This window comes from Gopherus flavomarginatus, chromosome 5 (genome assembly GCF_025201925.1).
Source record: "Gopherus flavomarginatus isolate rGopFla2 chromosome 5, rGopFla2.mat.asm, whole genome shotgun sequence".
In the NCBI taxonomy this organism is placed as follows: Eukaryota; Metazoa; Chordata; order Testudines; family Testudinidae; genus Gopherus; species Gopherus flavomarginatus.
Window position 1 is genome coordinate 45,542,551 of NC_066621.1, and position 25,620 is coordinate 45,568,170.

At 42.3% G+C, this 25,620-nt stretch overlaps 1 protein-coding gene across 4 annotated transcripts in view; it reads left to right on the forward strand.

Moving 5' to 3' along the window:
* The window catches only part of LOC127051024 (USP6 N-terminal-like protein), a 208,759-nt gene that overhangs the window by 7,044 nt on the left and 176,095 nt on the right, over positions 1–25,620 (forward strand). For 2 of the 4 annotated variants that reach the window (XM_050952816.1, XM_050952813.1), the window contains exon 1: positions 15,558–15,631. The exons of 1 other annotated variant lie outside the window; for it this stretch is intronic. The gene's annotated coding sequence lies outside the window, so the exon portion shown is untranslated. Of the gene's footprint in view, positions 1–2,513; positions 2,535–15,557; positions 15,632–25,620 lie in introns of those variants that run through there. One more of the 4 variants, XM_050952815.1, reaches the window with a different exon arrangement.

The following is a 25,620-nucleotide window of genomic DNA, read 5'->3' on the forward strand; positions in this document are numbered from 1 at the left end:
CATGTTATAGCAGTTTCGGAGGATGATCCAGCACACGTTGTTTGTTGACAAAATGTAAAGAAAGTACCAATGTGAGATTTCTAAAGATAGCTATTGCACTTGACCCACAGTTTAAGAATCTGAAGTACCTTCCAAAATCTGAGAGGGACTAAATGTGGAGCATACTTTCAGAAGTCTTAAAAGAGCAACACTCCAATGTAGAAACTACAGAACCTGAATCGCCAAAAAATAAAATCAGTCTTCTGCTAGTAGCATCTGACTCAGATGATGAAAATGAACATGCGTTGGTCCACACTGCTTTGGATAGTTATCGAGCAGAACCTGTCATCAGCATGGATGCATGTCCTCTGGAATGGTGGTTGAAGCATGAAGGGACATGAATCTTTAGGGCATTTGACATGTAAGTATCTTGTGACGCTGGCTACAACAGTGCCATAGGAATGCCTGTTCTCGCTTTCAGGTAACATTGTAAACAAGAAGCAGGCAGCATTATCTCCTGCAAATGTAAACAAACTTGTTTGAGTGATTGGCTGAACAAGAAGTAGGACGGAGTGGACTTTGTAGGCTCTAAAGTTTTACATTGTTTTATTTCTGAATGCAGGTTTTTTATATAATTCCACATTTGTAAACTCAACTTTCATGATAGAGATTGCACTATAGTACTTGTATTAGGTGAATTGAAAAATACTATTTTTTACAGTGCAAATATTTGTAATAAAAAATAAATTTAAAATGAGCACTATACACTTTGTATTCTCTGTTGTAATTGAAATAAATATATTTGAAAATGTAGAAAACATCCAAAAATATTTAAATTGTATTCTATTATTGCTTAATAGCATGATTAATCACAATTTTTTTTTTAATCACTTGACAGCTGTGGTCTGTGCATATTTAGGAGTTTTATAAAATAAGTTAATTCAGTTTCTTGAAGAATTTGATTTCCAAAAGGACACAGTGGTTTTTCTTTCTCATCATTATTTTCATAAGTGGAATCCAACTTGGTGGACTTTGAAGCCTGATTTTGGGCTGATTAATGAGAGAGGATATAAGAACCAGTTTAATCCCCTGGGTGATAAAAGCACTCCATACATAATTAAAATTGGGCTAAAGCTGTTAACAGTGCAGATGACAATGCTACTTGGAGAAAATAGTTGAAATACTGTAGTTGAAACTTAACTGTTTGCATCTTTGGTTCTTGCCTTGCCTTATGAGCTTCATAAATGGATTCAAATCAAAAGGCGGGATAATTCCTTAAATGAGAAGGGCTGACTTGTGTGGAATTGTCGCTATGAATCTTGGAGGTACTATAGAGAAAACACTGTTTATTCTTTCAACAATTCTTATTTGATGTAGAGCCTAAAGTGAATGGAAGCTAATAATGTCCTTTTGCCTGTCTAAGCTCAAAGTGTAAATCCCAAAGCAGACTCTGCAGGTCATGAACTATGGATTGCTGAGCTATGTTAGCAAGTGTAGAGTGCAGACAGCAATACAGAGCAGTCAGTCTACCATTCAGTCCTACATCGCTCCTGTGTGCAGTAGTCTTGGTTTAGCAGGCTCAGTCTGTTAGAGCAAATTATTTTGTACATGTGTCTTCTGTAAAATTTAGAAAATACAGTGAATGAGCTGAACTCCACTTTCTTGGAAAAAAGAACAGGAGTATTTGTAGCACCTTAGAGACTAACACATTTATTTGAGCATAAGCTGTCATGAGCTACAGCCCACTTCTGCAGATGCATGCAGTGGAAATTACAGTAGGAAGATATATAATATAAAATACACGCACACGCAATATGAAAATGGGTGTTACCATACACCCTCTAAGGAGAGTGGTCAGTTAAGGTGAGCTATTATCAAAGTAAAACTATTTCTCCCTCCACTGTTCCTCAGACCTTTTTGTCAACTGCTGTAAATGGGCCATTCTGATTACCACTACAAATTTTTTTCTCTCCTGCTGGTAATAGCTCACCTTAACTGATCACTGTCATGAGAGTGTGTGGTAACACCCACTGTTTCATGTTCGCGTGTGTGTGTGTGTGTATGTATGTATATATACATATATGTATATAATCTTCCTACTGTATTTTCCACTGCATGCATCTGATGAAGTGGGCTGTAGCCCACGAAAGCTTATGCTCAAATAAATTTGTCGGTCTCTAAGGTGCCACAAGTACTTCTGTTCTTTTTGTGGATACAGACTAACACGGCTGCTACTCTGAAACTCTCTTGGGAGTAATTTGTTGTGATTCCAGATCAAACATAATCTTGTTATACAGTCTGTATCTTCTGTGCAGCCTGTGAGTTAAAAGGTGAAAATGCTGTTCTAAATGTTAGTCTATAGTTCCTCAGTTAAGCTTTCTTCCTTCTACATAGCTTTACAGTACTTCCCTCTGTGCAAGCAGAGTAAACTGTAGTTACTTAAAGTTCTATAAAATTAGCAGAAACAAAACTTTTAATACATTTTCTATCCCCTTCAGCAGTAACAGAACAGAAGCCAGCTGCGATTGCACAATGAATCTGTCTGATTTTGCGAGGTAAGCAGGGTCATGCCAAGTCAGTATGTGGATGGAAATCTTCTAAAGAAGAACACTTAAAGGTCTTTGATGATTCAGTGGTGACTCTTCCCTCTGAGAGTACTGAACCATTGCTTCAGCATGATATTAGCGATGATTTGTGCTGCTGGATGTGGTTTCTTTTTTTATGAATGCGTAACAGGCACTGCTCAGTAACTGTTAATTGATCACTGCAGTGTGCTTGGTGCTGTACAGTCTCTTTTCCCCAGGAGGCTTATAATCAAGGAAATTAGAGATCCCAGTGTAATTAAAATGATTAATTGTTAGCCTTCATGTCCTGGCTAATGTTCCTTGTGTGGTTTCAACTGGATATAAAATTTTCCTTGACTTCTGGTCCTAAACTGATGAGTAGTCTTAGGTAGTGGTGTTAGCTGCTCATTCATCCCAAAGGAAGCTGAATTTCTATGGAGGGAAGAGTGACCTCTATACACAAATTTATGCTTTTAAAGTGCTTTGCTCTCTATAAATGGAAGCAGTTATTAGAAGTATCACAACAATGCAATTGTTAAAGAGTTTTAGATGGATAAGCGGTATAATAGCTCTAGGACAGTGGTGGGCAACCTGTGGGCTGCACGTGGCCCGTCAGGGTAATCTGCTGGCAGGCCGTGAGAGTTTGTTTACATTGATTGTCCACAGGCACAGCTGCCCGCAGCTCTCAGTGGCCGTCGTTCGCTGTTCCCAGCCAATGGGAGCTGCAGGAAGTGGCGTGGGCTGCAGGAATGTGCTGGCCGCTGCTTTCTGCAGCTCCCGTGGGCCAGGAACAGTGAACCGCGGCCGCTGGGAGCTGCGGGCAGCCCTGCCTGCGGACAATCAATGTAAACAAACTCTCACAGCCTACCAGTGGATTACCCTGATGGGCTGCAGGTTGCCCACCACTGTTCTAGGGCAACAGCGGTTCGGTTTGAGGTAGTGCTGTGGGGCTTTTTAAAAAAAATAATAAATTTACATATTAAGCACAGGAGTAGGGTTTACTCTCTGACTAGATCTCTTTAAAGTAGTCTCCTAATGTGGAGACCTTGAATTCTTTGTTAGGATCTCCAAGTTTTGATGTTGGACGTGACTTTGATACTTGATATTTCAGAAATGAGGCTGGACTGAAGAAAGTAAAAGCAGTTTTGTCAACCAACTGTGTGATTAGTCACTGTGTAAACTTCACATGAGAAGATTAACTCTCCCGCCTTCCTATCACAGAAGGCTCTGAAAATTGTTGCTAAAAACATCATGCATATTTAAATTACATCTTTGGGTGATTTTTATTATTTAACTTCTAAATCTGCAGGTTAAAGTTAGTTCCATACATTTAAAACAACTCCACATTTTATTTTATTTTATTTTTAAATACATACACATTGCTCCTTTCCATGAAAGGCTCTTTATGCTGCTTTTGGAGGAGAGGTCAAGAGGATTATTTTACAGCATCTCATGTGAAAGTAGTATGCCAGGGCAGACTGAAATTCCACCAAACCCTGAAACTCAGAATTAAGGCCAGGACACACTCTGATCTCACCCTGTTGGTGTGTTTTATAGAAGCATCTGCAATGGCAGCGATATTTTGGGATCCATGATTCAGAAGCACTTAAGCACGATTAGACACACCCAGCCTTGCACTGGCATTAGGACCAGCACAGGGCCTGAAGGGAAACAGTTTGTGGTTCCACAATTCAGGAAATGCTGGGGTTTGACCCTAATTTGCACTTCTGTGTTGCCATAGCTTCTCTGTTGCTTGCAGCGATGGAGAATTGTGAGGATACTGCACTGCCTCGGTCCATTCTTGAATTCCCCTTGCAATGAAGGGTTCTTTGAAGATGGTGTTGAGTCAGATATATGCTTGGCATAGAAATTCCCTGTGCTGGTGTGATTCTGTGGATGTAGGTGGGTTATGCATGTCTTCTGTCCCAATGAGTGTGAATTTTGGGTTTAAGATTATATGCTGATTTCAGTCTGTATGGGACCTCCTGTTGGGGGGTCACAAGGAACCATATAGCCCTCGCATGTCATCCTAGATTTTCAGCCTTGCTCTTTGCGTTTGTCTGTAGTGCTAAACGGGAGTATAAAAACTTTGAATGTCAAAACTCTGAACCTAGAAAAATCCCTCTTATGTGCACCTGTAATTGTTTAGAAATGGCAAAATAGCAAAGTTTTTGGGCGGAGCTTTTCAGCTGGATATTATTTTGTTTGAGTTCTAAACCTCTTAAAAGTTGCCTGGAGCTTTTCCTGTTAGACCTTCTGCTTATGCCCCTTTCTGCCCTTTAAACTTGTCTTGCAAAGTCATTTGAAAATTTCACTAGCTCATGCAAAAGAAAAAACAACCAAAAACAACATTAACAAAATCCCTGCTTGCCTGCCCATCAATCTTTTACTAGCCAGTTTGGAGGGGAGGGATCTCTCTCTCTATAGCGTGAAGCATGCTATAGGGCTGTTTTGAATAGATGTTCCTATGAAAACCACAGAGCATTATGACTTCAGGTATGTTCAGCAGCACTACTGCTGGCATGGTAGACAGTTCTAAGTGATTCCACAACTGCAGAGAAAAGACTGCAGAGGAACAGCTGTTCCCCATGCCAAAGAGGCCAAATGTCCCATCATGGTTTTAAAAAGGCCAACTTTTTAAAGCAGTGGTCCCCAATGTGGTGCCCACGGGTGCCATGGCACCCGCCGGGGCATTTGTGCGCCCACCTAGTGCCCAGCAGGGGACCTGCCGGGGACAGAGAATTCAGGCTGCGGGTACGGTGTTCTCTGTTCCCGGCAGGTGCGGGGCCTGCCTAGTTCCCAGCAGGGGAGAGAAGCTGTGGCCCCACGCCTGCCAAGGACAGAGAACTCTGGGGCTGTAGGTGCTGGTGTTCAGTCCCTGGCAGATGCGGGGCCCACCTAGTGCCCAGCAGAGAAGAGAATCTGGGGCCCCGTGCCTGCTGGGGACAGAGTACTCCAGGGCTGCGGGCATTGGTGTGCTCTGTCCTCGTGGCTTTTCTCCAGCTTCTCTCTGGATTCATATATTATGTAATATTAAATATGTTTTGTATTATTTAATGTACAAATACAAAATAAGCCTTGAAAAATTGTTGGCGCCTGCCACGCTCTTCTGAAAACACGAATGTGCTACTGGTCACAAAAAGGTTGGGGACCACTGCTTTAAAGGGACCTCATCCTCCACGAGGGCTGAAGAACGTGGTGTCACTGAGCCATCAACATGTAAGGAAGTGCTATCCTGGCAGGCCTGTTTTGCCCTCGGTCGTTCCCTGCTGGTTCCTGTATGGCATGCATCTGTAATACCTTTGAGCAGCTTCTGCCCTATGGTAATGAAAGACTGGAAATACCTTTTGGAAGCACTGTGGAACTTCATTCTCTGTATGGGCTAGCAGAGGGAAGAAGACCATGCAGGGATAACAACTGAAGAGTGATAAGGTGAGAGGTAGTGCTTCAGGGATGTACTCTGATGGGGCTAGTGGTTAGAGCAGGTGACTGGAAATTGATTTCATTCCAGTTGGAGTCGTCATTGACTTTCTCTGTTACTTTACTCCTTTGCCTCAGTTTCCTCCTGTGTAAAATGAGGATAATGATAGTTGTCACAGGACTGTTGGGAGACTTTAATATTGGTTAAGTCCTTTGAGATACATTGTTCAGACAGCTTTATAGACATGCCAGTTAATAACTGGAAACATTTTATTTCCCAGTTAACCTGGGAAGGTTTCCTTCAGGGAGAGTTTTGAGCAGAGTTTTAAATAAAACATTCCCTCAGAATACTGAAGAGAATTTTCCTCTGCTTAAAGGAACGGCAAGCTGAGGCCTGAAATGTGTCCATGGTGTTTCAGACGGAAGTGAAACAAATCCTGCTGTCATGCTTACCCACCTCTGGCAGTGAAGCTGAGAAGGAATTTTTGCCTGCCTCTTTATTAGTATTTATTAGGTTTAGCTCGGAGCTCAAAAAGCTGTTAGATGCTTATTGCTAATATATTGTAGCTGTGAAAATGACCTCTTCAAGATGCCTGCCTGCTTCTAAGAGAGCCTGAATAATTTTAATGAGGCTCTGTACACACACTGAAGGATTACGGGAGTTCATGCTCATAGCTAAGGGATTTTTATCATATCTAAAAATGTCAAAACCTAGCTGATAGTTATGCAGAGGCCAGAACTTTGAGTGTGCTTGATGATGCCGGTGTTGTTGAAAGGCCAAGATACGGTCCTGGAATGGGCACGATTTGCAAACTGAATTAGCATTAAATCTGTTAAGGAAAAGCATATATGATTTTAAAAGTAGAGCACCCTGTGCCTTTGCTCCTTTCCCCTCCCCGCCCAGGCCTAGGCCTCCATGGCAAAATTTCCCCTGTGATGAGGCATGGCTGTGGCAGCTTTGATAAGTATCGAATTAGCATGGCTGTGTGGTCAGGCTTTTGGATTTGAGGATGGCTGGCAGCTGCTGAGTTCCTTCATCTCCACTTGCCTTCTCTTTTGTCTTAGGCCATGCCTCCATTTTGTTCATTTTCACTTATTGTGTGTCTTCCCTGCAGCTCCTGCCATATGGAGTAGCCTTGTTCTATCTCTACTTCATCATTTTTCTAGTGCGCCTCAAATCTTAGAAGACACTGGGTTTTTTCCCTCCTTTTGTAGACTACTTAATTTCTTTCTCACTGCTCCATATTTTTTATTTAATTCTGTTTGAATCTCTGAGCAGCTTTAGGTAAAATAAAATGGTGGTGTGCCCACAGGTTAATTACAGTGGTGTGGTCAGTACCAACAGGGGCCCACCTGGGCACCAATATAAAGGACCTGATGAGGTCACTGCAGTGGCAAAGCTGTTGTTGAGACTATGGAACAGATGGACTAGTGTAAATTCACAGCAGAGGAGCTTTGTGAATGTGTCTGTGTCACTCCAATGCTGTTTAAAAGCAACATTCGTACTTCAGATCATGAAGTACTGTCATGCCTCTGGAATACAGCAATTCCTAGTGAGGCATTCGCAGGAATTGCTTGGAGATGTGTGCTGCTCCAGTGGAGCGGAGTTCTAGGAAGTCTGTGCATGGATGAAGATCTGACATTCATATCATTTATAGCTGGCTGTTTACTCCTGGGAGCATTCTGTGCAAAAAATTAAAAATTCTGCCAACACAATATTTTAAAATTCTGCAAAATTCTGCATATTTTGTCTGTCAAAATAACACTGCCTAATCACTCCAGTTTTAATTATTGTGGTAATTTATTTCAAAATATCTGTCAGCAAGTATGTGTGTAACAAGACAGACACACACAAATTCCCCAGGAGTAGATAGTTAAAGAAACCCCTGTGAGAATCCAGTTCCTGTTTCTCTGCCCACTTTTGCCCCATAAGCCCAGCTGGGGCAGCAGACACTCACAACCCCTCCCACCCAGGAGCCCAACTGTGGGGCCCCCCTAGCCCAGATACATGCACCCCTTTCCTCCAGAGGTCAGCTGTGGGATCCCCTTGATCCAGGTAGCCATACCCCCTCCCCCCAAGAGCGCAGCCACAGGGCCCCCTCTTGCCCAGATACCTAGGCCCCCCAGTCCAAACACCCACCCCTCTCCCCCAGAGCCCAGCTGCGGAGGCTCCCCCTTGCCCAGATACCCGCATCCCCTCCCACCAAAGGATCCAGAGAGAGAAACAGCCTGATGCTCGGTCCCAGGCTTGTATGCAGTTTCTCCTTCCCTCCAGGCATGCTGGGAACTGTAGCTGCCAGGAACCTTCTAGCTCCCTCTCCTTCCCCCCAGCAGTGTCTGTGTGTGAGCTGGGCTCTGCTGGGTCCAGTGGCCCCTAGTGGTGGCTAGCAGCACTGCTGCCCATTTCTGTGGGGGAAAGGAAATTCTGCATTGCGCAGTGGAGCAGAATTCCCCCAGGAGTAGCTGTTTCAGGACAAAGTGCTGTGTTTCTCAGTTGTGGCTGTATTGAGAAGGAAGGCCAGGCAAACTACATGAGTCTCACCAGCCAGCAATGCCTATGGAAAGCCATTGAGCAATTCAGTTGCCCCTATTGCAGCAGTGTCAGTACATCAGTCTCAATCTTGCCAATATCTCTGTAATATCAAGTAGTAAGGGTAACCACATTAAAAATACTTGCTGCAGCCGTAAGCGAGAGGTCAGGGAGATGGCACTTATCAGGAACACAGTCCTCCTCCCAAGCAATAGCATTCTCACTGCTTTTGTACAGCATAATTGAGAGACTGCACTTATCCTTCTCCTACACAATGAACAGGAAAGGATGGTAGATGTGCTTTTTAATTAGAAGGTGTTAATCCTAATGTGTTGCTCATACTCTGGTCTGAAGTACCCATTTTCAAAGAGATGAAGCCTTGCAGAGTGAATACAGCTTCCTGCAAATTTGAGCCCTGTAAAGTGAACTGAGATAAAAATTTCACTGTCACTGGGGAAAATTGCCTTTCTGTAGACTATAAATAATCTGCCACTGCAGTGGAGGGGTGACCAGATTAGATTTATGTCCTTCATTTATTTTCATCTTTGCAGTGTGTGTGTTTTCACCATAGAGTGTGCTCAGTTCAGAACTTGCTAGTGGTGACTTAACCCCCCCCAACCCCTCCCATGGGTATATAGCTTGAGTGGCTTTCTGTAAGTCTAATTTGCCTGCTCTGGTTCGAGCAGTAATTTAAAACAGAAAGAGGAGTTAGTATAAATGGTAATGGAAAGTTTTTGCATGAGGCTTGGACGATGAGGCTTGTGGCTTTCAGCACTATTTTTACTCCTTGAGAGAATAGTTTTTTTGATGCTTCTGAAATATTTGGAGTCTCCTCAGTGGGGAAGAGGGTTTGGATTGAGCTTTTTGGTCTTTAAAACACTGGTCACTGATGGCTGAAGGCCATGATTCAGATACAAAGGCAAAGACTGCAGATTTAAGAGAATATTTTTTCATAGTCTTTGATGAACAGATGCATTCTGTGAATAAATCTTCCTGCAATTTATATGGAGGCTCAATAAACAGGAAATATATCCCAAGTTCTTGGGTTGACATCATGGTAGCTAAAAACTGAACAATCACTTCCCCTCATCATTTTGAGATATTGTGACTGAAGCTTTACAAGAGGTCTTTAAAATTTTTAGTAGTGTAATATGCTCTGCTAAAAACTTTGCTATCTAAAATCTTTAGTGCAAAAGATGGAAGTTGAAAGTAGTTTTGTCCATCCACCACAACATCTTTACCACTGAAATTCATTTACTACTGCACCAAAGTTGTGGTATGAACAAAACTGGAAAATCTTCATAACTGGAAGAATAAAACTGGTAAAACTCCAGATTTCATTTTTATACCTTTCAATTTAATCTTTGCTGTAGTTGGGCTGCCAGAAGAAAAACCTAGTTGACTGTTTTAAAATGTATCCAATAAAACATCTTGTTCTAATATGTCTCTCTTCTATGGCATGTATCTGGCACTTCAAACACTATCACTTGGTGTTTTTACAGTCAGGAGAGCAGACTGCACTATTGCAGCTTCTGCTTGGAGCTGCTAGACTTCTCTTGTATAACTTTGTGCAAGGAATTCAGTAAAGCGGTGGAAATAAAGCTATTTTGCTCTTAACATTTAATGTACTGTGTCTAATAAAACAGGCACAGGGTTTGTATAAAAAGAAATGCAACTGCTTTAAAAATTATAAACTACTCCCCATTAAAGCACAGAAAGGCTTTGGTTCTTGATCAACATTATACAGAGGGAGCAGGGAAACTGGGGGGATATCTGTGTGTGGTGTCATTATAATGTTTCTTAAATGTTTAGATTTAGGGGTTTTATGATCTTTACTATTGAGGAAGTATTGTCTGGCCGATGGAGCACTGGACAACGCACCATGTGTTATATGGTTGTAATCCAGGCTCTTATGCTGGCTCCTTTTCTGTCTTTAGGGAAATCATTTAACCCTTTCAGTTCAGTATCTCTAGTTGTAAAATGAGGAAAATAGAATTTTCATTAATGTTAAATTCTAAGTATTACCTTGCGCCTGTTCCTCATGAAGTTGGCAAGGCTTAATTCCCCCTTGTTTTCATCAGCCCAATTGTAATTATTGGATTCTATAACACAGGATTCAAAAGTTTTTAAATGCTAATGGAGATCACGTCCTGACTCAGCGTTGCCTTCTTAAAAGAAGCCTGCATTCTAAATTGGTGCACTTAGAGCTCTTTAAGCTTTTTTTCTGTTTGTTGCTTTTCACTTCTGGTGATACATTATAAAACTGATCTTTGACCTTCAGAAAAAGAAGCCCAGTAGCATTACCAGATATTTATAGTCAGTGGGATCTGGCCATGCACTGAACCTGTTTTGTTGACTTATCAGTTCAGATTGATTGATTATTTATTTGCTCACTTCTTTGGTGAATTGTCCCAAACTTTGACCACTAATGTAGGAAGGTAAAGAAGAAAGAGCAAATAGAACAAATGAATTGCTGTAAAATCCATGTGAGCACTATATTTCACAGCACATATTACCCCGTAAGTGGATTAGCCTCTGAGCCAGCTTCCTGCAGTCCAAGTTGTAATATACAGTTCCTTAGCCACTGGTCAGACTTAAGGCTGATTTACCCTAGAATGTCAGATTGGCATGACTGTTGCTCAGGGGTGTAAAAAATCCACAGCCCGGAGCTGCGTAGTAAAGCTGACGTAAGTCCTTGTGTAGACAGCGGTAGGTTGATGGAAAAATTCTACTTCCTCTGCGAGGAAGTGGATTATCTACATCAGGGGTTGGCAGCCTTTCAGAAGTGGTGTGCCGAGTCTTCATTTACTCATTCTGATTTAAGATTTTGTGAGCCAGTTAATACATTTCAACATTTTTAGAAGGTCTCTTTCTCTAAGTCTAAAATATATAACTAAACTATTGTTGTATGTAAAGTAACTAAGGTTTTTAAAAAGTTTAAGAAGCTTCATTTAAAATTAAATTAAAATGCAGAACCCCCAGACCAGTGGTCAGGACCCAGGCAGTGTGAGTTACCACTGAAAATCAGCTTGTGTGCTGCAGGTTGCCTACCCCTGACCTACATCAACAGGAGACTTCCTCCCATTGGCGTAGGCAGTGTCTACACTGAAGTGCTTCAGTGGAGCAGCTGTGCTGTTGTAGTATTTTAAGTGTAGACAAGCCCTTAGCCTTTTTTCCTCTTCCACCTTACCTAAGAGTCAAATTTGTTGTTGATTGCTAGGAAATCCTTGAAAGCCACTTTTAATGTGGGATCTCTCTCTCCCTCCCTCCCTCCCTCTCTCATATTAAGGTGAAATGGTGGAGGTGATGGAAAGGTCTGCAGCCTTCTTATTGTCTCCCACCTTGCTTGGCTTATTATGGTCAGTTGCTGGATATATGGGAGAGACTACTACTGTGGCATTTCCTTCATGCTTAACAACTGCTGTTTTTTTTCCCCTCGGTGAGAATCATGCAAGAATAATATGGAAATGCTAAGAGAATATCTGTTCTCAACTGTATTTCCCAGATGTAAAGTCTGCATTTAACCCTCTGGTGCCAGGGAAGACTTGTAAAATAAATCAGAACTGCTTGCTTAGCTGATGAGAGGTTTCCAGAGCATTGACGCATGGGAGGAGACTATTCAACTTCTCCCAATGCAGGGTTGCTGATTTCCCGCTGCATGTCCTAATCATCCATCACTCTTTCCTTCTCAAAGTTCCATGGTTGTCACAGCTTTCTCTCTGGGCGTTGCTTTAACTCCCATTGTAGTGCTGGGTGATAAATGAAGTGTTTTCTAGTCATATGGTCTGACGTTACACAACATGCATAGTAAAGGATCTTCTTTAATCCTGGCTTTGTGTTCTGAGTTACTCCTTCAGTGGAGTTTCTGTGGTTTCTCATATTCTTGAGCAGGAAGTAGCAGCAGAAGCAATTCAGCTTCGGAGGAGCTGTAGCAGCACCCAAGAGCAGCTCATATTTTGCAAACAGCATGCTGACTTAGAATTCTACAAAGAATGTGTAAATGAGATACTGGTTTTGTCATAGGGCCTAATTTTAGGCCATGAAGAATAGTAGTTCAGGAAGTAACTGACATGCCTCAGAGCTCTGAAAAGTTAGGTCAACCCAGCTGTGTTACTCAAAGGTGTGGAAAATCCACACGTCTGAGTGACAGTTCAGCAGACCTAACCTCTGGTGTAGTAACCCTGCAGTGCTAGGTCAACAGAAGAATTTTTCTTTCGAGTTAGCTACAGCCCTTTGGGGAGGTGGATTATTTACAGTGACGGGAGAACCCCCTCCCATCACTGTAGTGAGCGTCTACACAAAGCGCTACCGCAGCAGAGCTGGAGTGCTGCACCTGTGCTGATGTTGTGTAAGTGTAAACGTAGCCTTACAAATTCAGTTCTTCCTCACTGTTCAGACTACTTAATTGTTGTACGGTCATTGGGAGAAGTCCTAGGCTCTGTATGTTAAGATTGCTGAGTTCATGCTGCTTTGATTGATGGGTTTAAAAGCACAATACTGAACTGCACTAGGGTATTGCTTATCATAACTGTGTGGCTCTGTGCTGAACAGGCTTTCTTGTTCATCAGAGCTAGTATTTTGTAGCTAAATTGATTTTGGTAACAGATACTAACAGTAGAAATTGCAAGCCCTCCATAGCATCCAACTTACTTTTTTTTTCTCTCCTAGCAAAGACCTTTTTGCTGAACTATAACTTTGTCCCCAAATGTGTTGAGGGATATCAGCAGAGTATGGCTTTAGATATATTGCTGTCCATATCCATACTTTAAGTTTAAGATATAGGAAAGGTATCCCAAATATAAAGATCAATTTTGCAATGTGTCTAGAATTCTAGGGATGCTGTATAGTTCTTATGGCCTGAGTGGGACTTTGTAGTATCACATCGATGTACAGCTGGCACCTTGTATCTTACAGTGTACCTAAAATGTGCACCTATGTACTCCTTGATGAGCCCCCTAATACACCCTAAGTGTCTGATTCGAAGCCTATTGAAGGGAGTGTTTATATTGACTTCAATGGGCTTTGAATTAGGCTCCGATAGCCAACTAATGCACATCCTGTTGTGCTGTAGTGGTAGTGCTTTATTACTGTGTTGTGTTCAGCTTATCTTCATTGTAGTTTGAGGGCATGTGAATATAAAGTGTATTAACTGGAAGTGGTAGAGAATCTATTTTCATGTCACTACTCAGTAATGCATAATTCTGACTTGGGGCTTGTCTACACTGGCAATTTACGGTGCTGCAACTTTCTCACTCGGGTGTGGACCAGGGTAAACAGTCCACCAGCGCTGCAAGCTGTGCTTCTCGTGGAGGTGGGCTTTTTTAGAGCACTGGGAGACCCCTCTCTCTGTGCTCTGCTGTGACTACACAAGCCACGTTAAAGTTGCCAGTGTAGACTAGCCCTTTGTTTTTAACATTTCCCAATTCATAATAGGCACTGCCTGTAGTAAATTAATTCCTATCTAGGCAAATTATCACACTTGTTTGCTTCTGAATGGTATCCAAACCATTGCAATAGTGCCTGATGCATGGTCTTGTGTGGTTTACCCAATGTATTTATTGTTTGGAAGAGCCTGTATTCATTTGAAAATCTCATCTGTATAGTCTTGAAACTAGCAGCAGAAGTAGATTTCCTAAGCCTTTGATGATCAGCGTATCTGAGATCCAAGATGCTGAATGTGCTTTCGATAATCAGTTGCTATATTAACCTGTCCATTTCAAACCTTTTTATTTTGGGACTGGGGAGCAGTGGTTGCTACATTCCCAACCCACACAGAGCGTCTGTTTGGCCATCTGAACTGAGGATATTTTGTTGTTTGTGGTAGCCTAAGTCAGGTCAGAAAGCTGTGTAGATGAGTGCTCGGGTGGGAGGATTCGTGAACCGTGAAGAGATCTGTCTCGTAAATTAAACTTGAGCCGTCATCTTTTCTATAACACAATTTTGAACCAGATTGGTCCTTTGAGTCTGTCTTTTCATGATGTTTGCTTCTAAAATTAAATTTAATTCAATTTTAGCCTGTTGAAAGTGGCTCTTTTCACTGTAGAAGTACTTAATCCTTTACAAGCACAATGTAGCTTGTTTCTTAATGAGCTGTGCGCTATAACAGTGACTGTCTGTTGAGAGGCTATATAGCAGGTAATAGACCTCTCCGCAAGAACTGAGTGCTCTTGAAAAAGCATCTGGCCTTGTTCCATCCTTTTGCCTTGTATTGGAGGCTTGGATTACAATGGCTAATGGGTGGATGTTAAATTAAGCAGTGAGTATTTTTCTCACCCTGAGACCTGTGGACCTTGGCTGTCTTAATGCTGTATAGCAAAGAATGCTATGCACTTGCAGTATTTTTATAATCTCAGTATTCCTTAAAGGATACAAGACGGCTAAGTGAACCAATCTTTCTTGTAAACCTGGTTTATCTAGGAGCAGTTGGGTCTTATGTTGCAAATGCATATGAGGAATTGGAGTAGAAATGGGGCTGTTTCCACCCAGCCTCAGTGTAGGAACTGCTGTTCAGTGTTCTCTATCAGCCTGGAACAACCAGACATGAGTTAGGTTTTGCTTGTGTTATAGAGCAGAGCCAGCTAGAGATTTATACCAGCATTTCTAGTCTTGTGGGGCCAAAAAGTAATTGCTTATATTATGGAGTTCCAGATTCAAAGGATTTCATTTAAAGGCGGAGCAATAATCAAAAGGAAATGAAAAGGAAGGTGAGTTGCTTCCCTCTGCCAACAATCCTAGCTCAAACTCGCTTCTGAACCAGAGCGCTCCTGTTTAATCCATTCGTTAAACTTCTAATGGGTTATGTTGTATAACGTGAGCCATTGTACTATTTATCTGCAATGTCACAGTGAAGTTTCCTGTATTACAATGTTACCTCCCAAAACAACAGAAATTATAGTACAAGGAGCCTCTTTTTGATTCAGTTCATTATCCAAATGAGAAGAACAACTTTTGTTCACGAAGGATGAGGCACAATTAAGCCAGCTGTTCGGGTCATGTGCTGTCATCAACTGCTTGCTTCATTCTCTTTGGTGAATTTAAATTGCTTCTTAACCTCCTGGCACACTGAATACTAGTGTCTAGCTTTTTTCTTTGCAGTGTTGTTGTAGCCCTGTTGGTTCCAGGATATGAGACAAACAAGGTAGGTGAGCTACTACCTTTTATTGGACCAACTTCAGTTGATGAAAGAGACAAGCTTTTGAGCACCACAGAGGAGTTTTGCCTCACTCACAGTATCTAGCGTGGCGGAGAAATGATAGTGGATAGAGCTTTGCTAGCCTTTGTTTCTGCATGTGAAAGCTGCAGTTTTTAGGGAAGATCCATGAACTCATCAAAGGGGAAGTTTTGCCATTTAAAGGGTATTCACATATATGCCACAAGGAAATCACAGTCTTAGGTTTTTTTAGGTGTGGGTGGGGTGGGGGAGGAAAGAGGTGAGATTCTGAAGTGTTGTTTTTCTTGAAAAAGGTAGAAACTTTCTTTATTTTTGTCCATTCCCAGTGGTGCAAGTTCTTAGTTTGCTACATGGCTATCTGTAGAGACTGTAGGGAGAGTGGATAAGATGCTTAGCATATTTCTAAATGCTGACTGACTTTTTTCTTTCTAATAAACCTAACGCTATTCATTATTTCTCTTTAGTGCAAAAGAGCTTATTCTGTGGAATATACTTTATTTATAATGAAGACTCCACTTTCTTTATTTGCAGAACTGCAGTATGTAAATCATTCTTCATTTTTCAAAGGGTCAATGAATTTTGCCTTCAAAGGCAGAGTAACACCGCCTGGGTTGCTGCTGGTGCATGTGTGTGCACGCACACATGTGTGCTATTACCTAATGGAAATGGAAATATTGTCTTGAAAAATAATTGGATTATATCATTTTAAGAGCACAAGTAACCGTCAATCTATATCAAGATGTATGTCATGTTGCTGCTAATAGACAATTAAAATGGTTGGGAGTCAGTCAAGTAATGGATACTGTGTGTATTTACAAGACCACATGCTGTCAAAAACTAAGTGATTAGCTGGGGTTTGATTACTGTTGCCTTTTACAGTCAGCTGCAATAGGATTTAACAGAGAAGCTTTACATGACTGGTAAGAGAATCAAGCATGCTTTGTTCTATTGAAGCATTTTAAATGTGTGGTGATTCTGCTTATGAAAGATTTCAATCCTGTCAGAAGCAAGCTACCATAAATGTCTACTAGTGGGGAAAAAATGCATTTTGCCAACGTGGCTCTCCCTTAGCAGTTTAGGGCACAAATGAATTTGTGTCTGCATAATAGAAGTTACAAAGTGAAGTGTGCAGCTCTCTGTAGCGTGTAGCTATCCCTGATGTCTGACACGAGTTTGTGCCATTTCAATATGTATCAGAACGTGTTTTTTAATGGTGTATCTGTCACTGGAGTCTCCTCTCCCCTGAAATTTATCTTCAGAGTTGGGATATCTCCTGTCTTCAAAGATCCTGTTTATGTAAAGTCAGTAGTAGCTTGAGGGAGCAACGCCCACTGTATTCAATCAGTTCAGATTGTATCTGTGCCAAAATGGAATAGCATAATTCATTTCTAATAACATGTGAGCATAGGCCTTGGGATTGCTTTAATAAACTAAAACAAAACCTCCCATTTACCATTTGCATTCATCTAGGTCCTTACGGGCTCCATCACCTTAGTCTTTGCCCTAATCATCCATCAAGAAATGAATAGAGTGATGTTGAATTATACAGGCTGTTGCTGCAGCTGTCTCTTCTTCTACCTGACCCAGCTGCAGCTGCTGAAGGGAAAAAGGTGCCTTCATGACACATCTCATTGTTGTTACAGGCTTTTAACCAGTGAGGGTCTTGAGAGCTATCTGCCTCTCTGAAAGACTAATTCCTTGTGAAAGAAATTACTACTTGTTTTTTCATGCAAACTTTGTTCCTGTACCTTCCCTACCTGACCCAGCTGCAGCTGCTGAAGGGAAAAAGGTGCCTTCATGACACATCTCATTGTTGTTACAGGCTTTTAACCAGTGAGGGTCTTGAGAGCTATCTGCCTCTCTGAAAGACTAATTCCTTGTGAAAGAAATTACTACTTGTTTTTTCATGCAAACTTTGTTCCTGTACCTTCCCTGGCATAACTCCCACTTCACTCATGGAAGCTTCTTCGTTCTAGTTAACTTGCTTAATTGTAACGCTCTGAATGCCTGGGTCCTAAGGATGGCATTAAAGATTGGAGGAATGCATGTGTGACAGTTACTCCTCTGGTGCAGCAAAGGATTTGATTCTGTATGTGCCACCTTCTTGGGCTATCCCTCGATGCGAGGATGATATTTGCCAAAGGGGTTCATTAGTGAGTTTTTAAGTGGCCGAGGAGCCCAATTCTTGCTCTGCAGGTTTTCCCGCAGAAGTGACAGGTGTAATCTTGGAGGAGACATAGTTGTTGAATGGTGTGTTGTGCTCTTTTTTCCTCCTTTGTCGCTTCTCTGTCTCGTGAGCACATCTGTTCTCCTCAGAGTGAGCTGTGGCTTGGTGTATAGTGGGGCGCCACTGTGTTCTGTTCCACATCAAGTCCTCCCAGTTTGTTGGGTCGATGCCTCACTTTCTAAGATGTACTTTCAGTATGTCTTTGGGACACTTCTGCTGCCCTCTGCAAGGCCTTCTTCCATGACTTAACCTAAGAGAAGATTACTTGCTTCGGGAGGTGAGTGTCAGGCATACGTACGCAGTGGCCAGCCCAGCGGAGTTGGTATTTCATGACTTGTGCTTCTACACTGCTGATGTTGGCTGCAGAGAAAACGCTGGTGTTAGCACATCGGTCTTCCCAGCTGATCCTGAGAATCCTTCTGAGGCAGCGCTGCTGGAAACACTCCAGCTGCTTGAGATGTTGTCTTTAGGTTTGTACATATAAAGGTCTTGCCTTCAGCTGCTCCTGTTGAAGGAACACTTGTACCATTGCTGCTTATTTTGCACTTGCTGCATCTCTTTTAGACAGAATTGCATGGCAATTACATGGAGAAGTTTCAGCTCAAGTCCAGCCTGAGTAACTTTCTTCTGTAGTGTTTGGTAATGGGAGAAGAGAGAGAGAGGGAAGTCATGTAGCATTTCTCCATCCGTTCACTCGGAAGGATACACTTCTCCCCAGCATCTGGAGGCTGTTTTTTTTCAGCAAATGATATACCTCCTGAGAAGTCAGCATGATGCCATTTATTTATTTATTTATAATTTAAAAATCACCATTTTCAGTCAACCATTACAGAGATGTCGGTGTGAGCAAGGCAAATAGCACCTTTTAACGTTCAAGGTTGACCAACTAAACTTTTCCTCATGTGTTCAGTCTAAATCAGACTAGTGGCCAGGGCTTACTCCAAAAGCAGAATTTCTCCAGTGATAGAACACTCCTCTACAGCTGGGCCATCATTTACTGTAGCTCTGTCTTAATCCAACGCTGTGGCAGGTTTGTGGGAAGGTGGGGAAAAATTGAGTACAGACAAAAACCTCTAATTTTTTCCAACTTTGTTAATATCTTAAATTATTTAAACTTAAACAGGAAACTGGGGACTGGCCTCCCTTTTTAAAATCTGCTTCAAGATTTTAAAGGCCAGAGTTTCAACCCTTATTATGGAGCCCCAAAGTAGTCAGCAGAGCCACTCAACCTTGCCATTACAGTGATTGTGATGTCTCCCTAAGGCAGGGGTGTGCAAACTACAACCTGTGGGCCAGATCTGGCCCATTGGGTCTTTGAATCTGGCCCACAGGATTGCCAGTCCTGCACCGCTCCTGGAAGCTCTGCATGCTGCCCTCACCTGCAAACACCGCCCCCTCCCCTCCCCCTGCAGCTCCCATTGGCTGGGAATGAGGAACCACGGCCAATGGGAGCTTCAAGGGAGGCACCTGCAGGCAAGGGCATCATGCAGAGTTCTCTGCCCCCACCCGTGCCCCCCCAGGGGCTACAGAGCTGTGGTGCCAGCCGCTTCCAGGAGTGGTGCGGGGCCAACGCAGGCAGGGAACCTACCTTAGCCCTGCTGCGCACCGCTGCCACCCCTGAGCTGCTCCAGGTAAGCTGGGCCAAAGCCTGCACCCCGAACCCCTCCAGCCCCCCAACCCATTGCCATGAGCACCCCGCCACGCCCTGCACCCCTCCTGCACCCCTGCCCTAAGCCCCCTCCTGCACCTCAACCCCTTGCCCTGAGCCCCTTCCTGCACAGCGCTCCCCTTCCCACACCCCATACTTTCTCTTGCATCCCAATCCCTTGCCCCAGCCCTACATTCATGGCCCTGCATGCAATTTCCCCACCCAGATGTGTCCCTCAGGCCAAAAAGTTTGGCCACTCCTGCCCTAAAGTCTGGATAAATTATCTTCTAGAAGTGATGACTATACAAACCACATCAAGGGAAATTCAATCCCCGTTAGTTTGTTCATGTGGTTAACAAGAACTCTGAACAAAATATACACATTTAGGGACATAGCTATCTTTTTAAAAAATTGTGCATATCGCTAAACTCTGGAAATATTGTGAGGGGAGCGAATAAAGGGATCTTATACACAGCATCAACCTTGAGATAATGTAATGGTTTTTCAACCTATCACTAGACAAATAAGGATCCTAATTTTGGAAGAATTCTTCAGGAACAGTTTGTGTCAACTTACTTTTGTTTTGCTGTGCTACTAGCTATCTAAAAGGAGCTCCTGATTGTCTTATCACTAACTTCTGCTTGAAAGACAGTTCTCTCTCTCTACTCTCCATCCCACCTCCTCAAAATGCTGGAAGATTGTTTTGCAATAGGGAAACAAATCTCTGTTTAAAGCAATCTTTACAAGAGTAGTTTAGTTTGATTTTCCTTTTACAGCAATTAATTATGGCGTGTAGTTCAAAAGCTTGTCTTTCTCACCAACAGAAGTTGGTCCAATAAAAGATATTCCCTCACCCACCTTGTCGCTTTCATATCCTGGGACAAACATGGCTACAACTCAGCAGACAACAATGTAAAGTCCTTGGGGTCAACCAGACTACTAATCTGTAGGAGGACTCTGTTCTGGAAGCTCTGATGTCTGCATTTCAGAGCTTAAGTAGGAGGAAGTGACAATTCCTCCTTTCATCACCCAACTTTGCAAGATCTGCAGTATAGAAAAGAAGTCGGTGCACACACAAGTATACCTCTTTGACTTGTGTCCAGAGCTTGGATGGTTGCAAAACCAAGAGGTGAAAGTGTTCTGGATGTTGAATATATGAATAGAGTCAGCAAGCATCACATTTGGAGTATGTCTTTGGAGTTAACTTGGATGATTGGCATCTGAGAGTATGTCCTGGGAGTTAATTTGGGTGACTGGTGAGCAGCAGCCACATTGTCAATCTCTGCCTGAGTTAATATGTCCTCATTCATGCTGCACTTTCTCCAGTGTATTGCCAGGGTTTCTGGGAGTATATCCCGTGGTCCTTTTTGCTGCAGTAAGTTGAGAAGCTCTGATTCTTCCTTTATGAATTGTGGGAGAACTTATCTGTCCTGGGCACCTGGCAGGAATTGTTGAAAGGCATTGGAGGACTATCAGCACTTGAATGATTTAGCTTTTGTCCTCATTGTAAATTGAGTGGGTTACCAGCCCAAGTGACAGCCTCACTCAGGTTTCATCCTAAAGCCCCCGACAAACCAACTAGCCTGAGTTGAACCATCACTCAGAGTGGGTGAGGGGTGTTGGTATATGTGGGTGAGGGCTTAGGACTACACCAGAGCAAGAGCAGTGAAGATGTACCCATGGCTCTTACGACTCCTGTACCCAGACATGTAATTTAAAAACAAACTGGAACAGGCTTTTCCCTAAACCGGAAGAGCAATGAAGGGTGTGTGTGTAACTCCTTTAAGGCACATTGGCAAATTAGTTACTTGATCTATAGTAACTCTATAAAGGCATTTGAATGAATTTGTTTTAATGTGTAAAATCTGTATTTATCTATTCACTGAAGTGCAGTTGCTACTGCATGTCTAACCTCCCACTTGTGAACTGAGCACATCTTAAGGGATTCCCCTCTCCTCCATGATTTGCTTGTGATATAATTATCAGACAAGACATCACTTGGCGGTAGCAGCGGTAAGATCTGTGATATGATGAAAATGCTTTTCCTTCATTTTTTGCATTAAAGTGGTGACGTAGAAGTCATCATACGTACAGTATATGAATTACTTAAGGCTTGACAGATGTTCAGGCTTCATATGCTTGTGGATTCAAGGAATAACCATTTTGTACGCTTGGGTTACAAGTATATATATTCTACAGCATCTTTATTGCAATTTTAACATGGCTTATGTAGAAAAGTGTAAAGAACGATGCCAGATGTTTTCAGTTGTTTTGATCAGAAGTCTCTTCCAGTTGTAGCCCTTTATTTTAATTGAATGAATGGTTCTGTGTTTAAACCACAGTGGGTTCAGCCCCTGTTGCTACAGTTTCAAGCTCACCAGAGTGAAAATACCTCTGGTGCTTTTCTCAAATTTGGAGACTCCAGCAACACACAAAGACCAAGGGCAGTGACTACAGATACAATCAAGCACAAAGTCTTATCTGTACTATAAGTTTTATTAAAGGAATAAGTAAAGTTACAATTATCCATGCGCACACACACACACATCCTTCAAAAACCCATGTAGTGACTAATACTGTAGTCATACTCGCATCCCCAAAGATATTCTAGAGTTTGATGGATCTCTCAACAGATAACCATTGATAAAAGGGTGGTTCCTGCTGGGGTTTCCCATGAGTCTTCCCACTTTCACCCAAACAGGGAACCTCTCTTGTATTATTGTTCTGACCGCACCTAACACCTTAGGCATATGCATGAGGGTTTCAATCCTCTTTTCCTTATCTGTACTTCTGCACCCCATGAGTATTGAGGTGCCCCATTTTTCATAGGTTGTTACTTAGTTCCCCTTATTTTCATTAGCATCTCTGCTCAACATGTGCCCATGGTAACCTGCAGTTAAATTAGGATATACTATGAGGTTATAGTCAGGTGTTTTGTGGTCTTGGACAGTACATGGCTATCTGTTTTTTTGGAACATTACCCACTGGCACAATCTTTCCAGTAATCTTGTAACCTTACTGGCATAGAGTTATTCCTAGGTCACCCACTCATGTCAAGCGTTCTAAAGCCTATAGCCTTGTATGGCTAAGCTAAACTCTTACGTGCCTCTTCCTAGGCCTTGCATTACAGCCAAGCTTTATTTATATACCTAATATATACTCATCACTGTTAAATACATGTCAGTCTGATACTTCTCTAATACTACAACTTACGTCTATTTAGTATACATTGATTATATATGAAATAGCATATGAGTTGACTGTATCACTAAGTAACACAATGATAAATAGATGATAAAATTAACTAATTGGCTACACAATGGCACTTCGAGATAAAACTATTTTAGACTCTCTGGCCCCTTTCTGCTCCTAGCTCTGTTCTAAGTACCTATCCAAAGTAAGGCAAAACATTTGACTTTGTGGAATAAATGACATCTTTAAAGGAAATTTACACTGATTACTTGCATTTTTTTTTAAAGTAAAATATATAATGTTGTGCATTGTGGAAACATTTGACTCTAGGGCCAGATCTTCATGTATGACCATAGTCTGGTAAGATCAGCTCATTGTCCGTGAATTTATGGTTTAGATTTTAACATTTAACATATACTAAATATGTTGCCATGAATGTCATTCCCTTAGTCTCTGCTATCTTTTGGAAGCCTCTTTGGGCAGCAACCTATCATAGGAACAGCCATAATGGATCAGACCAAAGGTCCATCTAGCCCAGTATCCTGCCTTCCAACAGTGGCCAATACCAGGTGCCCCAGAGGGAATGAACAGAACAGGTAATCATCAAGTGATCCATCCCCTGTCACCCATTACCAGCTTCTGACAAACAGAGGCTAGGGACGCCATCCCTGCCCATCCTGGCTAATAGCCATTCATGGACCTATCCTCCCTTGTCCTTGTACCAAATAAGGGTAGTAAAATATTGAGACTTTAAAAAACAAACAAAAAACTGTTGAACGAGCATATCTGGCCAAAATATGGGCAAAATTTACTCTCAAACCTAATGCTATTGAAACTTCTTCAGAAAGAAACTCTCGTTTTGGCTCCCTGTGTGAAAAGCTCAGCTTAGTGTGTGTTTAGGTTTGGAATGGGAAGCACCTATATAGATGGCTGCTGCTTACTGCCATTCATGTGGGGGGGTTTTTTTTGGTTTTTTTGTTTTTGTTTTCTTTAAATCTCCCTTCTGCTCTGCCTACCCTAAGGTGAAAAACAGCTTTGATTCCCAGAAGCATTTCCTGCGATAGAAAATACAAGCCGGGAATTTCTCACCTGCCTAGGATCTGTTTTTCCCTTTACACACTAAAAGTGTAGTAGGCTGTCTGTGCCATTACAACAAATGATTTGTTCATTAGAAGGGGAATGCAAAGATCCCATTTTGGCAGTGCCCTTTCAGTTAATTTTTGATGCTCAGTTTAAAACAGAACGCTTACCCCTAATCCAAAAACTTTCAAGCTGTATTTTGCCACTGATTCAATACCATCTGAGCAGTACCATCTGATACAGAGGCTAGTGCTGGGCGTTGGAGTCCCACCAGGATAAGTGTCTAGGTTTTTTTGCTTCAGCAGTTTCATAATCCAGTCTCAGAAGAATTCCTGGGCATCTATTAAATAGGCAATTTTAGGTCTTGCGGCCACAAAGAACTATGTAAGCTAACTGAAAGCTAGTAGGGTAGGTGAGTGTGAGTGTATGCTCCATGACAGTGAGGTATTGCTCTAACAATTCCTTATCAGCTAGCTATGGAGCTTGCAAATTTTCTGTCCACCAATGCCTTGGAAATGTAGTAGATCGCAGCTGGAAGCGACAATAACAAAACCAGCCCTGGAGATCAGGAAAGGAGTTAGTGCAGTTCAGGATGGAACTTGCACTTCATTTACTATTTATTTTGGCATGTAGGGAGGGAAGGAGGACCTGAGGTTCTGCTATGACCTGCTGAAGCAGCACACTCATGTGAAGGGAAGCCTCCACTTGAAGCCGTAACACCTTGTGCTGTGATTTGATTTCTTGCAAGCTGTGCAGACACGTGCTGGGTCAGTATTTACATGGGGGATTGCCAAGGAAAGTTTAGGTGTTGCTTGGCAAGTTGGATTTTTTGGATGAAATGAAAAATCCAGTCTCTGACCTCTTGTTAAGATCCTATGGCATAATTTTATAAGACGAGGGTGTTTAACTCTGTTCTCCTGGCCGATTTTTAACTTGGATAATATTGGTCCATGTGTCTCCTCTGGCATAAAAACATGGAGGGGGACAAAAACTAAAAGCCACCAGTTCTTGCAATATGTCTAGTGGTCTGCCTTTTCCCTGGTGCTGCTGGACCACCAGAAATGTGGTATTTCAGTCATGAAAACAAGTAGAGGCCGGAGAATTGTACAAACAGAGAGTCATGGAAACCACAGGAAATTAAGGAACTGTAAAGCTAAAGTTTCTTGTAGAGTCCTGACTGGACTTGTGGATCATCTTCCGCACACTTTCTGGGTCTTCTGCTTTCCTTCCCCTCCTTTGAGGCACTGTAAAGTCAATACAGTGGGCTGTTGGGCTGCACTCTGCTTACACCAGTGGGAATCCTAGCATGAAGAAGTGACTACTGCATGAAGGGGTATTAACTAATATTAGTGTTTCAAGTTTGCATTGAGCCCCTCCCTGGTTATGCTCACTCTTTCTGTCGCTTGACTATCTGGATATGGTTTGGAAGGGACAGAGGTGGTTCTGTCTGGTATGGGACAGAGAACATATTTTTCAAAGCCACAGTTCCTTGTCTATATGGCTCCTTGCCTTCCCTCTGTACCACACAGTAGGAAGCAGGCACTCTTGCTTTCTAAAGTTTCTTGTAATGGCTCTGCAAGACATAGCAGCATTCACTTCGTATGGAGAGATATTAAGTTGCGTTGCTCTTCAGTTAATCAGCCGCCACATTTCAATGGTGACTGGAGAGATTCCTCTCCTATCTTCTATTTGTAAAACGCGTGGGTGCCTGGTGCTGTAGTCATCCAAAATATTGTATTATAGACTAGGCCAAATCTTGAAACCCGCCCCCCCCACCATGTAATACTAACCCTGTATGAGTGTGGAGTC